The 13,023-nt window shown below is 50.9% G+C and overlaps 1 protein-coding gene across 1 annotated transcript in view; it reads right to left on the reverse strand.

Annotated features, from left to right (window-relative positions):
- The window catches only part of LOC116942989 (RNA-binding protein 47-like), a 52,686-nt gene extending 47,549 nt beyond the window's left edge, over positions 1–5,137 (reverse strand). Inside the window, exons 1-2 of the mRNA XM_032955555.2 lie at positions 5,018–5,137; positions 4,762–4,834 (exon numbers count right to left, since the gene is read on the reverse strand). The gene's annotated coding sequence lies outside the window, so the exon portion shown is untranslated. The remainder of the gene's footprint in view (positions 1–4,761; positions 4,835–5,017) is intronic.
- Positions 5,138–13,023: the final 7,886 nt, after the last annotated feature.

Consider the following 13,023-nt stretch of genomic DNA (forward strand, 5'->3'; position numbering starts at 1 on the left):
CATGGTCAATCCGCGGTTGAATGAAGATCTCCCGAAGCCATCACCTTCCCTCATGATCCCACGATGCAAAAAATTCGATTTACTATTTAACTATTTTCATTTTACCAGGAAGGGCCACGGAGCTACATAGCTCTTTTACAAAAGCGACTTGGCCACAAATGATAGCCCAATAAAGTGGCTTTATTATCGTGTGGAAATGTAAAGCAGCCAATACTTTAAAAAGCATGTTTCTAAATGTGCGAGGGAAAAACCGGAGGACCCGGAGGAAATTCCTTGCGACCACGGGGAGAAAATTCAAACTCCAAATATACATCCTCCAGAGTCGGGATCGAAATCACGACCTCCTGTATACCAGGCCAGGTAGTTAACATCTCTACACCGCGGCGACTATTCACTTGTTTAATTCTCTCCGCGTTCCCTCCTCGTTACAAGCATCGAGCAGCACCCAACACCTGCTTGCAGACCGCAGCCAGTAGAGGAAAATATGCATTCCTATCGGTGATGATGTGTGAGTAAGGATGTGGGTAGGGGTGGTGTTTGTGTGTATATAGGACAGCCGCTATGGATGTCCCATAAAGTGAAGCTCCAATTGATCGGGGAGGGATAAGGGGCTGAGTCAATTATGAAGCACGTTTGCTAACCACCGTGCCAGCCGACTGACTTGGGTATGAAAGGTTAGGGTTGCCACCGCTGAGGTTACAAATTCCAGAATATATCTCACCGGTGCTCCCAGAGGGGTGAGGCAAATAACAATGCGTCGTCTTGAGTGGTGTGTATGATTCAAGGCCGTAGCCATGGAGTCAACATTGGGGGGCCCAAATATTCCAGGGGGTCTGGGGGTCCCCCCCCCAAGAAAAAATCTACATTTTTAAAACGAATTTCCTGCCTAAAATTTCAAAATATTAACTAACAGATAAGATGGACTTTTATAATTTTTTTACAATAATGTCTAATAGTGTATTGTATTCCATTGCTCTGTTTTTCTTTTTAACCTTTTCTTTTTTCATTGTATGTAATGGCAGAGATTAGGGATGAATAAAGTACAACCATAACCACAATCATATAAACAGAAATCTTTTTTATAGCAATATATTGGGGGGGACATTTTGAGCAAATTACGGCCTTGGTCTGATTACTCTGTAATATTCCAGGAAGACTTAAATGTTTTCTCGGACAGCGACCTCAAGAAGAGAACCATCCAGGATAGAAATAAAAAAAAGCCTCAGGCCAGGTGGCGACCCGAGTGACGGTCCGTGTCATATCTCGATGGCCCTGTGACTGTCCCATTGGAGTAACAACAACAACAACAGACAGCCTCCTTCGGGACGGGGCCGCGCCGCCACCAATGGGGGCCCCGGGACAAACGCCCCGGACGACATCGACGACGACGACGACGGCGGCGGCGGCGTTGCCGTTGCCAGGCCGTGCCCGCTTCACTCTCCCATTGAGGGCATCTCCACGGCGGGGAGAGCACACAAACACAAGCGGAGGATCACCTTTCGAAGACGCCGCCTCCACCCCCCTCTAACGCCCCACCCAACGTCCCCTCCCCTCTAGCGCCCCCCTCCTCTAACACCCCACCTCGCAATCTCCCCCTATACCCCCCTAATGCCCCCCTAATGCCCCTCCTCTAGCGCCCCCCCTCTAACGCCTAGCCCCCTCTACTGCCCCCCCTCGCAATCCCCCCCTCTAGCCCCCCCTCTAACGCCCCCCCCTATGCCCCCCCTCTAACGCCCCCCTCCCTATTGCCGTACAAAAACTGGAGGAAGGGCCTTTGCTATTGATGCCCCCAGGGTCTGGAATGCTATTGCCAATAAACTGCAACTTGAATCGCTACCAATGAGATCTTCTCTCAAAACTGCTCTAGAGGAGTTGTACACCCCTAGCTGCCACTGCTATTCATTGGCGTAAAATAAAATGTTTTCGCTCCGGATAACGCAGCAAAGTATTATCTGTATTTTGATTTAGCGTGCTGATCTTAAAGGTGCATTGAAAAATTTGATACTCCGATTGATGCTTCTGTTCTTGTGGAGTAACTCATGCAGCCAGCTATGGCTCTAGGATTTGGTGTTACATGTTATTTATGTAGTTTATTGTAAAAATCCGGTCACAGTCCCTATGATCACTGTTACGTTGCAATTATGGCTTTATTTTTTGGTGATTTCGAAAACGTCTTTTGGTTTGGACATGTTTGTTTTGTTGTAGTACGGAGTTAGACTGATGGCCTTAATCTAAGTTTTCTTGTGGTTGTTGTTGTTTGACTTGCATCCCACTGGGATTTTTTGCACACAGCGTTGGTGTACGGTGCTTTTTGCAGGAATATTTTTGCTGTTTTTTTCCATGGATTTTCTGTTTGCACAGTCACACATAGTCACTTTAAGATGGTTTTCTTGTTCGTGTTTTTGTTTTTTGTTTGTTGTGATTGCACCCGATTCAAGAGCCGAATGGCTCACAGGGCTATACCAAAATAAACTGAAATGAAACTGAAACTAAAACCCTCCCAACGCCCTCCCCTCTAACGCCCCCCCCCCTCTAACGCCCCCCCCCCCCTCTAACGCCCCCCCCCCTCTAACGCCCCCCCCCTCTAACGCCCCCCCTCTAACGCCCCCCTTGCAATCCGCACCGCCCCCCTCTAACGTACCCCCCCTCTAACGCCCCCCCAAAGCCCCCCAATCACCACCGTGTGTACACACCCCCCCCCCCCCGTCAACACGAGGACCACCACCAACCACCAGTAGCTGGCCGATCTCTTCAGTTCACGCGCACGTCTGAAAGGGAATGCAAATCGGGAGCACTCCGCAAGCAATCCCGTTTGGTTGGTTTAACTTATCGCTTTGTACTTTTTTTGTGTGAATATATATAACAAACACGCGGCTTTTTCCTCCCGCACTGTGGCAGGGACAGGTTCTGCCGGATTGTGCAATGAAAAGTCGCCGTGCGTGCGGCAGTTTTGTCGTCTCGTACGTGGCTAATAAATTGCCTCACCCGGCGGCCCGCGCGTACGGTTGGAAGCGCGCTCTATAAAATAGCGACCCCCCCAACCAACCAGGAATTAAAACACACGGACAATTCGTATTTAAATTAATAACCGATTAATGCTTTGAAAAAACATATAGATTTTTCGTCCAATTGTATTGTACTATCGATGTGACGTTACGATACAAAGCATCCATTCGGATCTCTCCCAGAACAGTGAAACCACCTTTGTACTACAGTATTGGAAAATGGTCCACGGAAACGTGTAACACAGAGCTACCTTTGAGATCCCTGCACGTGTCCTCTTGCTACATCAACGTAGGGGGGTGGGTGGGGGAGTGTTTGCCCACCCGCCCTTCGACAGAGAGTGATGATTGCTGCCAGGACAGTCAAATTTATATTTTGAAGTCTCAGAGCTGGGAAATTATCTCTAGTTCGCGCAGTGCCACATTTATGTGAATGGCCTGTTTTGTGAACACCCTTTATTGACCAGGCCGAGACCGTCAACTCGCGAGACGAGATAACCCGGCTTTGTCACAGGCAGCTTGTCTGGATTCAAACCCAGGATCTCAGCCGTATCGACTCAATGCTCTGACCCCTTAGCTCGCCGGCCATATAAAAAAATACATACAAATTTAACACCGACCGCTACTGATGACGAGTTTAAACGGAGTGCATTGTTCGGATATTTGTACCCAACCATTTTAATGTGTTCAATAAAATACCGCAAAAAAAACAAAGTCCAACACATTCCATAACGCGTCTGACGATCTGGCCTTGGACGGTACGGGGAGGGTTGGGAGGAGGGCCCAGCCACACGGCCAAAATCCACTCCCCCCAGCAGCCCACGCTTCTGGCTGCACCCATGCACCGCAAGCCCCCCTTCCCCCTCCTCCACAGAGGTCACCTGCCGCCCCCTAGTGTCATCGCGGAGCTCACATGACTCCCGTCAGCACAGGCGGACCATTGGCTCGCCTGGACGAGGGGGCCTTGTGACTTCGCCTGACCAAAACAAATTGAATAATCGGCGTGTGACGAAATACTACAAACGACAAAACCCACACTGGACCGTCTGACTACACGTTCTTCATTTCGGTATTTTTTCCCAAGCGGTTACTCGTTACTTAAACTGCATTTTCTGTCTAATTAGGACGCAGATTAAGTAAAAGCTGAGAATTTAAAAAGTAATTCTTGCTATAAAATAAATCAAGACCTACGTAAATCATGTGAGCACTCTCAAGCTTAAGTAAGCCGTACAAAAGGTTGAACTCTAAAAAGATTTGCTTTCAGTGGGGTTTAAGCTTCCATGCAGAGCCCCATAATACGTTAATCACTTTCCATTAAAAATGCCGGGACTGCGTTCCCAACCCGAACTTTGACGCACGATGCACACGGCCTGTTTCGCAAACACCACGCCACTCAGAGACAGACCTACGCCAAGCTAATGGAACGCTAACCCGCCTTGCAACCCGCAAACACCATCAACCCCGAAGGGCCCTTCTGCTGAAATGTCAAATCATTCTGGTTCAATCAGCGAAGATTTTATAAATAATAGCTTCATTATTATCCATACCCACTGTATAATCCCCTCCGAACAAAAAACAACAGCGCATTATTACACACTGTGTTTGCACACATATGGTGAGGGCATCAATAGATTTCGAATGTCATCGCGTCATCCAATATGCATGCGCAGTTGGCAGAATTTTGGAATAATACGGGATACTAATAATTTAAAATGATGCAGACTCACGCCCGCGGAAGACACAAGCCTCCGTGTCTCACCTGCACTCGGGTTTGCTGCCACTTGGGTCTGCCTCCGAACCAACTTGGATCCGCTTTCCGTCCACCACACCACCTGAATCAAAATCACAAAATTTGCAAATCAAGCAGGTTTCTCTCCCTTACACTCAGCCCGACAATGTTCGATTTATTTTGCATTCCTGCGCCGTTAAATTGATCTGCGTCGCTCTCGCGTGATCCGCGCGCGATCAAATGCTCGGATTCTCTGGACGGAGGGGGAGGGACGCTGCTCTCACACCTGGGCTGTGGGTACAACCGTGGGCGCTCGCGAGCCAGACGACGCGGCGAGCCGAGTGAACTTGTGCCGACTACGATGGCAGGTCCCCAGCTACTGGCGCTGTTGGAGTTGCGAAAAATCCTCCCCGCCCTTCCCCTCCCCTCCGCGCCCTCCATCCTGCCCACCACAACCGCTACCACCTCCTCTTTCCTCCTCCCCTCTCTCTCCCGCTCTCAAGCCCCAACGCCAAATCGCACCCCAGCAGAAATCACACCAATGGCAAGTCAAGAGTAAGGATCCGACCCCACGGTGACCTCCGGGACTTAATTAAAAAGCAAACAAAGCACTACAAAAACCGTAAAGATCAGCAGGCTGGGACCAGCCCACAACGAAACGTAGAGGCGGTGGCGGCAATGGCTCGAGCGGACTCCCCCCTCCACCGCCCCCCAGTCTCCGCCCCCCCCACACCACCACCGCCCAACAAAGCCGCTCTCCATCATCCCTTCTTCCCTGGCACAACTCGGGCCCAAAGAAAATGCCCCCCCACCACCACCACCACCTATTTCCCCCCTCCCTCCCCCCCAAATAAAGGCTATCACGCACATCACGCGCGGTCTGGAGGAACACATTCCTTAGCCGACGACAGACAGATGCTGAGCCAGGAACTGATGGGGTCCTGGAAAAAATAAACGCATGAGGGATGCAATTAATGTGTGCGGTGAGGACAGGGTCACAGCGCAAATGGTTCTGCTTTATTAAAACATGTCCCAGTGATATTATATCTTTCTTCGTCTTAAACGCGTGCATTTTGTGTATTTTTTTTCTACATTTTATATATTTAAAAAAAATTGATGAAAAAAAATCGGTACGCTTTAAACAATGAATGTTTTGTAATCATTGGAACGTTGCTGCGCGCTACTTTTGTCCAAGAGTTATCGTGAAACAGAACGTATTGCACAATTACTCTGGCACTCTTGCGGAGAGATAGACTTTGCATTCCAGATTATTGCTATTACAGCGATTCGTTCATTCTTTCTGCATATAATGTTATCTTGTTTTTTAACGCCATTGTGTATGTTGTACCCACGAGCCAACTGAGCAAGGGAGGAAGCCTAAGAGGACATTCGTGGAGAGTGAGGCTGATTATAAACTTGATTCACCTAAAGGCGCCTACAACGAGTAAATACTTTTTCATCGTGATACTAATGACGGGAACGCAGATGATGATGATTGCAACTGTGACGTCGACAATTTATGAACTCAGCAAGTAAAGAGGAAACTCACGCGGGACCGGAGCCTGTGAATTCTATCGCCTAATGGCAATCACATCCCCGCAACTCGGCATCTGTCAACGCGCACAGCAACTTCACTGACCGAATCATTATTTTGTATCCATCTCGAGAACATTGCTTCCTGGTTCCTGTCTGTTTCATGTCACCCCCGCAGCTCTGCATTGTTCCCCCCAATCAGCTCCCTGATGTCTATCGCCCCCCACCATCCCCTTCCAGCCCCCCCCCCTCCTTCCACTCCTCGTCTCTCCTGCCTCTCCAACAACAAAAAAAATCCTGCTGAATGTGACATGGGGACAATGGTGTTTGTGAGAAAGAAAAAAAATTCAGCCTCACGCGCTCAGCTTTGTGCGAGTTTGTCCAGCGCTTGTTTTTTTGCCCTCTTGGCAGAGGCGAGATAAGGAGCTTGTAAACATGGAAACCAGCAGCGGCTTCTCACAACGCCGGCTCCCATTTGGTGGTCGGGGTGGGGGGGGAGTGCTCACGCAGTGTCCTGGGGCCTTATCATCTCAGGTGACACCACGTGCAAGGTGGCTGTAGCCGAATGCTTTGTGTTACAAGTCGGGGGTGCAGCTGATGCGTCAGTCAGTCAACCCATGCCACCTGCTTGGGGTCACGGTCTGTCCCGTGACCTCCTGCCGGCGTGCACCTTGCCTGGCGCAAGCGCCGTGGTGACGTCAATGCCACTTAGTGGCGAATCACGGTTGTTGTATGACGTGATAACATCACATCATCATTATAATCACTTAATACGTATCCCATGCAGTGATGACAATGACGTCAGTATGTTATGCGCGGAGTATTTTACTCGCTGTCGAAGAGAGAGAGCAACTCAAGAGGCACGAGGGACCAGCCAAGCGACACGCCAGCTACGCAATGAGCCCGCGCCAACAATTTCCCGAGCTCTGCGGTCCCCTGCATATGAAGGTTCTGTCGGCCAATTGATGAGTGGTTTACGTGAGTGGCGGAAACCTGGAGCACCAGGATAAAATCCTACTCGTGCGAGGGGTGAACGCTCTATCCCATACAGACGGAGCGGGTGGCATCCACATGCTGGCTGCACTGCATTGTCCTGGTAAGCCAGGGCACGGCTCCTAGTCGTCGTCCACGGGAAGGGAGTTTTAAAAAGAAATGTGTGAGCGTTCAACCAACCCCGCTGTACCGACAGTGCTGGATTATAAACGTTGTACATTGCCACGAGTGCCTGGTGGCACCTGTCTCTGTGCCACGGAAGGCAGTGCAGCACGATGCAGAGCTAGGCTGCGCAGGGAGATAAGTGGGTCTCCTTGTCCGCCTTCCCCCCGTCACCCCCACCCCACCTTTTATATCCCAGCGCTTAAGCCACTGCGGCCTGTGGGCCTCGGTGCAGTCGCACCACCCGCACGCTCGATCCACTGCTGGGCTGGCATCACCGCTGTTGCTTTGGTGGCGGAAGCTCCAATTCATCCAATTATCCCGGACGCTATGAGATGCTACGGCGGTGTATGGCGCTCACATAAAAAAAAACAATTCAATCATCATCAGACTCCTTATTTGCCTGCACGCCACGAGAAAGTGTAGAACCCGAGGCGGAGTTTTCACAGCCCCCCCCCCCTCCTTCTCCTCCTCTGCCCCCACTGGACCCGAACCGCGAGCTACCGCTACTGAGCCAGGAGCCGCGCGGACGAACCGAGCCGGCTTCCACACTCACTCACTCTCTCACCCGCGCGCTAGAATCACAGCTTCAGACTCTTTCGCGAGATGCTTAACACTGCCCCGTCGCGAGTTGCCGCTTTTATGTTTTCTCGGAAAACGTGAATCTTTCCGAGAGCCTGCTTGTAACATTGTGCTGCTGGTCAGTGTCCTCGCGACATCTCACACTCCCACCGTGCGCCATCCGCACCCACCAACACCTCTCCAGGGGCGTCGTCAGCCCTGGTGAATACATTGCCAGATGATCTGTCGGCGCGAGGCTCTTCGCGTTGGGTTTCTTCGTAAAAAAAAGTTTTCGTTAGCGGACCGCAGGGGCCCTCTTGGGACAAACTTTGGCCCCGAAAACGCACACAAAGCCTCTGTGTGCCGCTATTGACACATCTGGGGCAGGCGATGGACACCACAGCGCAGGCAAACACAATATTATGGGAGAGGGAAGACAAAAATGCGTTGTAGTTGAATGCACGTCGACCCATATATATATTTTTTTAAATCGCACAAGGCCGATTTTTTTGTTATGGTATTAAAAGCACGCCATTATAAAACGTTTGTTACGGAAAAACATCGGCCAAAAAAAGGTACGCCGCCAATTTTGCAAATGGACATTCGCTCGGTGCGAGAGGCTGCACCCCCAACCCCCCTCTCGAGGTGCCCTCTTCTTCACCATGACTTAGACGTCCAGGCGATACGACGTGGTCGGGCCCGGCTTTGACAAATCGCTACCTGCAGCCGAAGGGGCCCGCTCTGCCCCCCCCCCCCGCCGGCTCGCGCTCACTGGCGCACAAAGCTTTTAAAAGGTGCCAGATTTGTTTTAGCAACAACAATCAAAACAGTCGGGACAACTGGCAGCAGCATCAGCAGCGGCATCAGCAGCGGCAGCAGCAGCGGCGGCGGTGAAGGCAAGAAGAAAAAAAAACCGATCAGCTTTTTCAAAAACACATTATCCCTGAGAGGCTCCGACGCTCCAGAAGAAACAACAAGACGTCTGAGAGCAGTGAGATCAGCAGAAAAAGGGGCGCGCTCGTGGTCACGGCGCGCTCGGAGGAGTGCAGCCTCCTCGTGCGGGGTACGAGGACCCCCCCCCGCTCCCCTTCCACGACCCCCCCCCCACCTTCCACGACCCCCCCCTTCCACGACCCCCCCCCCACCTTCCACGACCCCCCTCCCCTTCCACGACCCCCCCCCCTCCACCGTTCCCCTTCCACGACCCCCCCCTTCCACGACCCGCCCCTCCCCTTCCACGACCCCCCTCCCCCCCCCTTCCACGGCCCCCCCTTCCACGGCCCCTCCTCCCCCCCCTTCCACGGCCCCTCCTCCCCCCCCCATTTCATGCCCCCCCCCTTCCACGGCCCCTCCTCCCCCCCCCTTCCACGCCCCCCCCCCTTCCACGGCCCCTCCTCCCCCCCCCTTCCACGGCCCCTCCTCCCCCCCCCTTCCATGACCCCCTCCCCTTCTATGACCCCCTCCCCTTACACGACCCCCCCCCCCTCCCCATGACCCCCCTCCCCTTCCACGACCCCCCCTTCCACACCCTCCCCCCTTCTCCTTCCACGACCCCCCCCTTCACGACCCCCCCTCCCCTTCCACGACCCCCCCCCCCCTCCCGCATTTCCCCTTCCACCGCCTTTGCGGCCCAAGAGTGCGGGGGCAGGCAGACAGGGCTCACTGGCAGAACACCAGAACACCATATCACCATAACGCCATAACGCCAGAACACCATATCACCATAACGCCAGAACACCAAATCCTCTCGTGCCAGCCACCGCCGCGGATTTATTGCCCAGCGCACGCTGACAGGCGCGGTGTGTTTTTGTTGCTGCAGCCAACGAAGGGCAACAAGGCGAATCTGGGCCGGCTGCCGCTGTGTTTAGAGCACACTTGAGCGAAGGGGGGGGGGGGTTCACTCGGCTCATCATCATCCGTCGGGGGATGACAGATTGTGTACTGCTTTGTAGGACGTACGACGTTTCGCCAGTAGTTACCATTGACAGCCTGATGAAGCTAGTTGTAATTACTGGCGAAACGTCGTACTCACATTGTAAATGCTGTGGCTTGGCTCTCCAACACACCGGTGTGCTGCACTAGTGACAAATTGGCACGTCCTGTTCACGTGACAAACCTCACTAATTGGCTGTGTCGGGTGGTGGCGGGTTTAACGCCATTCTATATATTAACGCGATCTAACCCCCAGACGACCCCCCTATAATATGGATGCTATTGGTCGCTAAAGCCTCGTACGTGTCAGAGGTTGCGCTGTGGATGGGCGTGTCCTGCCCACAGGACAGCGTGACCTCCGGAACGTCGAACTTGTGGATGCCGACAGAGGGGAGCGCCGTCCTGCGCCTCGTCTGTAACCTCTGATGAGGGTGCTGATGGCACAATTTCCTGCAAATGCAACGTGTTGCAAATATTCCTTTAGGTTTAGCAATGTCACTGGGGTGTTTCTGCTTTTGGGCCAAAGAGCCCCCTCGCTTGTTGTGTTTGTGCGAAACACATCGCTGTGAAGGTGGAGTTGGGCAGTCAAAGCCTGGGTTGTACTGGGCTAAGGCTGATTTGAGGCGCAGGGCTGAAGAAAATCATCCTCACTGTGTCATAACATTGGTTTTTATCTTGGGCGGAAAAATATAATTTACATACAGGGTTCATTCGCTTTATGCGGCAGTAGGTGCGTGCCAAAACGGCGCACAAAGCGAGCCTGGACACAGTACACACCGTACACACACAGAGTACACACACAGAGTACACACCGTACACACAGAGTGCACACCGTACACATACAGAGTACACACCGTACACACACAGAGTACACACCGTACACACACAGAGTACACACCGTACACACACAGAGTATGCACACAGAGTACACCGTACACACACAGAGTACACACACATACCGTACACACACACCGTACACACACCGTACACACAGAGTACACACACACCGTACACACAGAGTACACACACACACACCGTACACACAGAGTACACACACCGTACACACAGAGTACACACACACACACGCGCGCACATTGAGTACACACACACACACACGCAGTACACACACACACACACAGACAAAGATACAAAGACAAAGATCCCCCATATAGCCTTAACAGACTGTAGGGGCAAGTGCTGTTAGCGAGCACCTATGAAGGCCGGAACGGTACACGAGGGGGTGGGTGGCCAGCACCACGCCCGACCGCCTTTGTCTCCCTAGTGGCAATGTTTACATACCGCACCAGGTACTCATTTGAGGCTGAGTCGACGAGTACACACACACACACAGAGTACACACACAGAGTACACACACACACAGAGTACACACACGGTATACACAGTACACACACACGGTATACACAGTACACACACAGAGTACACACACACAGAGTACACACACGGTATACACAGTACACACAGAGTACACACACACAGTACACACACGGTATACACAGTACACACACACACAGAGTACACACACACACGGTATACAGTGAGGGAAAAAAGCATTTGATCCCCTGCTGATTTGGTACGTTTTCCCACTGACAAATAAATTATCAGTCTATAATTTTAATGGTAGGTTTATTTGAACAGTGAGAGACAGAATAACAACAAAATCCAGAAAAAGGCATGTCAAAAATGTTATAAATTGATTAGCATTTTAATGACGGAAATAAGTATTTGATCCCTCTGCAAAACGTGACTTAGGACTTGGTGGCAAAACCTTTGTTGGCATTCACAGAGGTCAGACGTTTCTTGTAGTTGGCCACCAGGTTTGCACACATCTCAGGAGGGATTTTGTCCCACTCCTCTTTGCAGATCTTCTCCAATTCATTAAGGTTTCGAGGCTGACGTGTGGCAACTCGAACCTTCAGCTCCCTCCACAGATTTTATTTTGGATTAAGGTCTGGAGACTGGCTAGGCCACTCCAGGACCTTAATGTGCTTCTTCTTGAGCCACTCCTTTGTTGCCTTGGCCGTGTATTTTGGGTCATTGTCATGCTGGAATACCCATCCACGACCCATTTTCAATGCCCTGGCTGAGGGAAGGAGGTTCTCACCCAAGATTCGACGGTACATGGCCCCCCTTTAAGAGTGTGCTCCTAATCTCAGCTCGTTACCTGTATAAAAGACACCTGGGAGCCAAACATTTTTCTGATTGGGAGGGGCCAAATACTTATTTCCCTTATTAAAATGCAAATAAATTTATAACATTTTTGACATGCGTTTTTCTGGATTTTTTGTTGTTGTTATTCTGTCTCTCACTGTTCAAATAAACTTACCATTAAAATTCTAGACTGATCATTTCTTTGTCAGTGGGCAAACGTACAAAATCAGCAGGGGATCAAATACTTTTTTCCCCTCACTGTACACAGTACACACACAGAGTACACACACACACAGTACACACACGGTATACACAGTACACACACAGTACGCACACGGTATACACAGTACACAGAGTACACACACAGTACACACACACGGTATACACAGTACACACACACACAGAGTACACACACACAGTACACACACGGTATACACCCTACACAGAGTACACACACACGGTATACAGTGAGGGAAAAAACGTATTTGATCCCCTGCTGATTTGGTGCGTTTTCCCACTGACAAAGAAATTATTAGTCTATAATTTTAATGGTAGGTTTATTTGAACAGTGAGAGACAGAATAACAACAACAAAATCCAGAAAAACGCATGTCAAAAATGTTATAAATTGATTTGCATTGTAATGAGGGAAATAAGTATTTGATCCCTCTGCAAAACATGACTTAGGACTTGGTGGCAAAACCCTTGTTGGTAATCAGAGGTCAGACGTTTCTTGGAGTTGGTCACCAGGTTTGCACACATCTCAGGAAGGATTTTGTCCCACTCGTCTTTGCAGATCTGATCCAAGTCATTAAGGTTTCGAGGCTGACGTTTGGCAACTCGAACCTTCAGCTCCCTCCACAGAATTTACATGGGATTAAGGTCTGGAGACTGGCTAGGTCACTCCAGGACCTTAATGTGCTTCTTCTTGAGCCACTCCTTT

This window comes from Petromyzon marinus, chromosome 16 (genome assembly GCF_048934315.1).
Source record: "Petromyzon marinus isolate PM22_M1 ecotype Great Lakes invasive population chromosome 16, UKy_Petmar_22M1.pri1.0, whole genome shotgun sequence".
Lineage (NCBI taxonomy): Eukaryota > Metazoa > Chordata > Hyperoartia > Petromyzontiformes > Petromyzontidae > Petromyzon > Petromyzon marinus.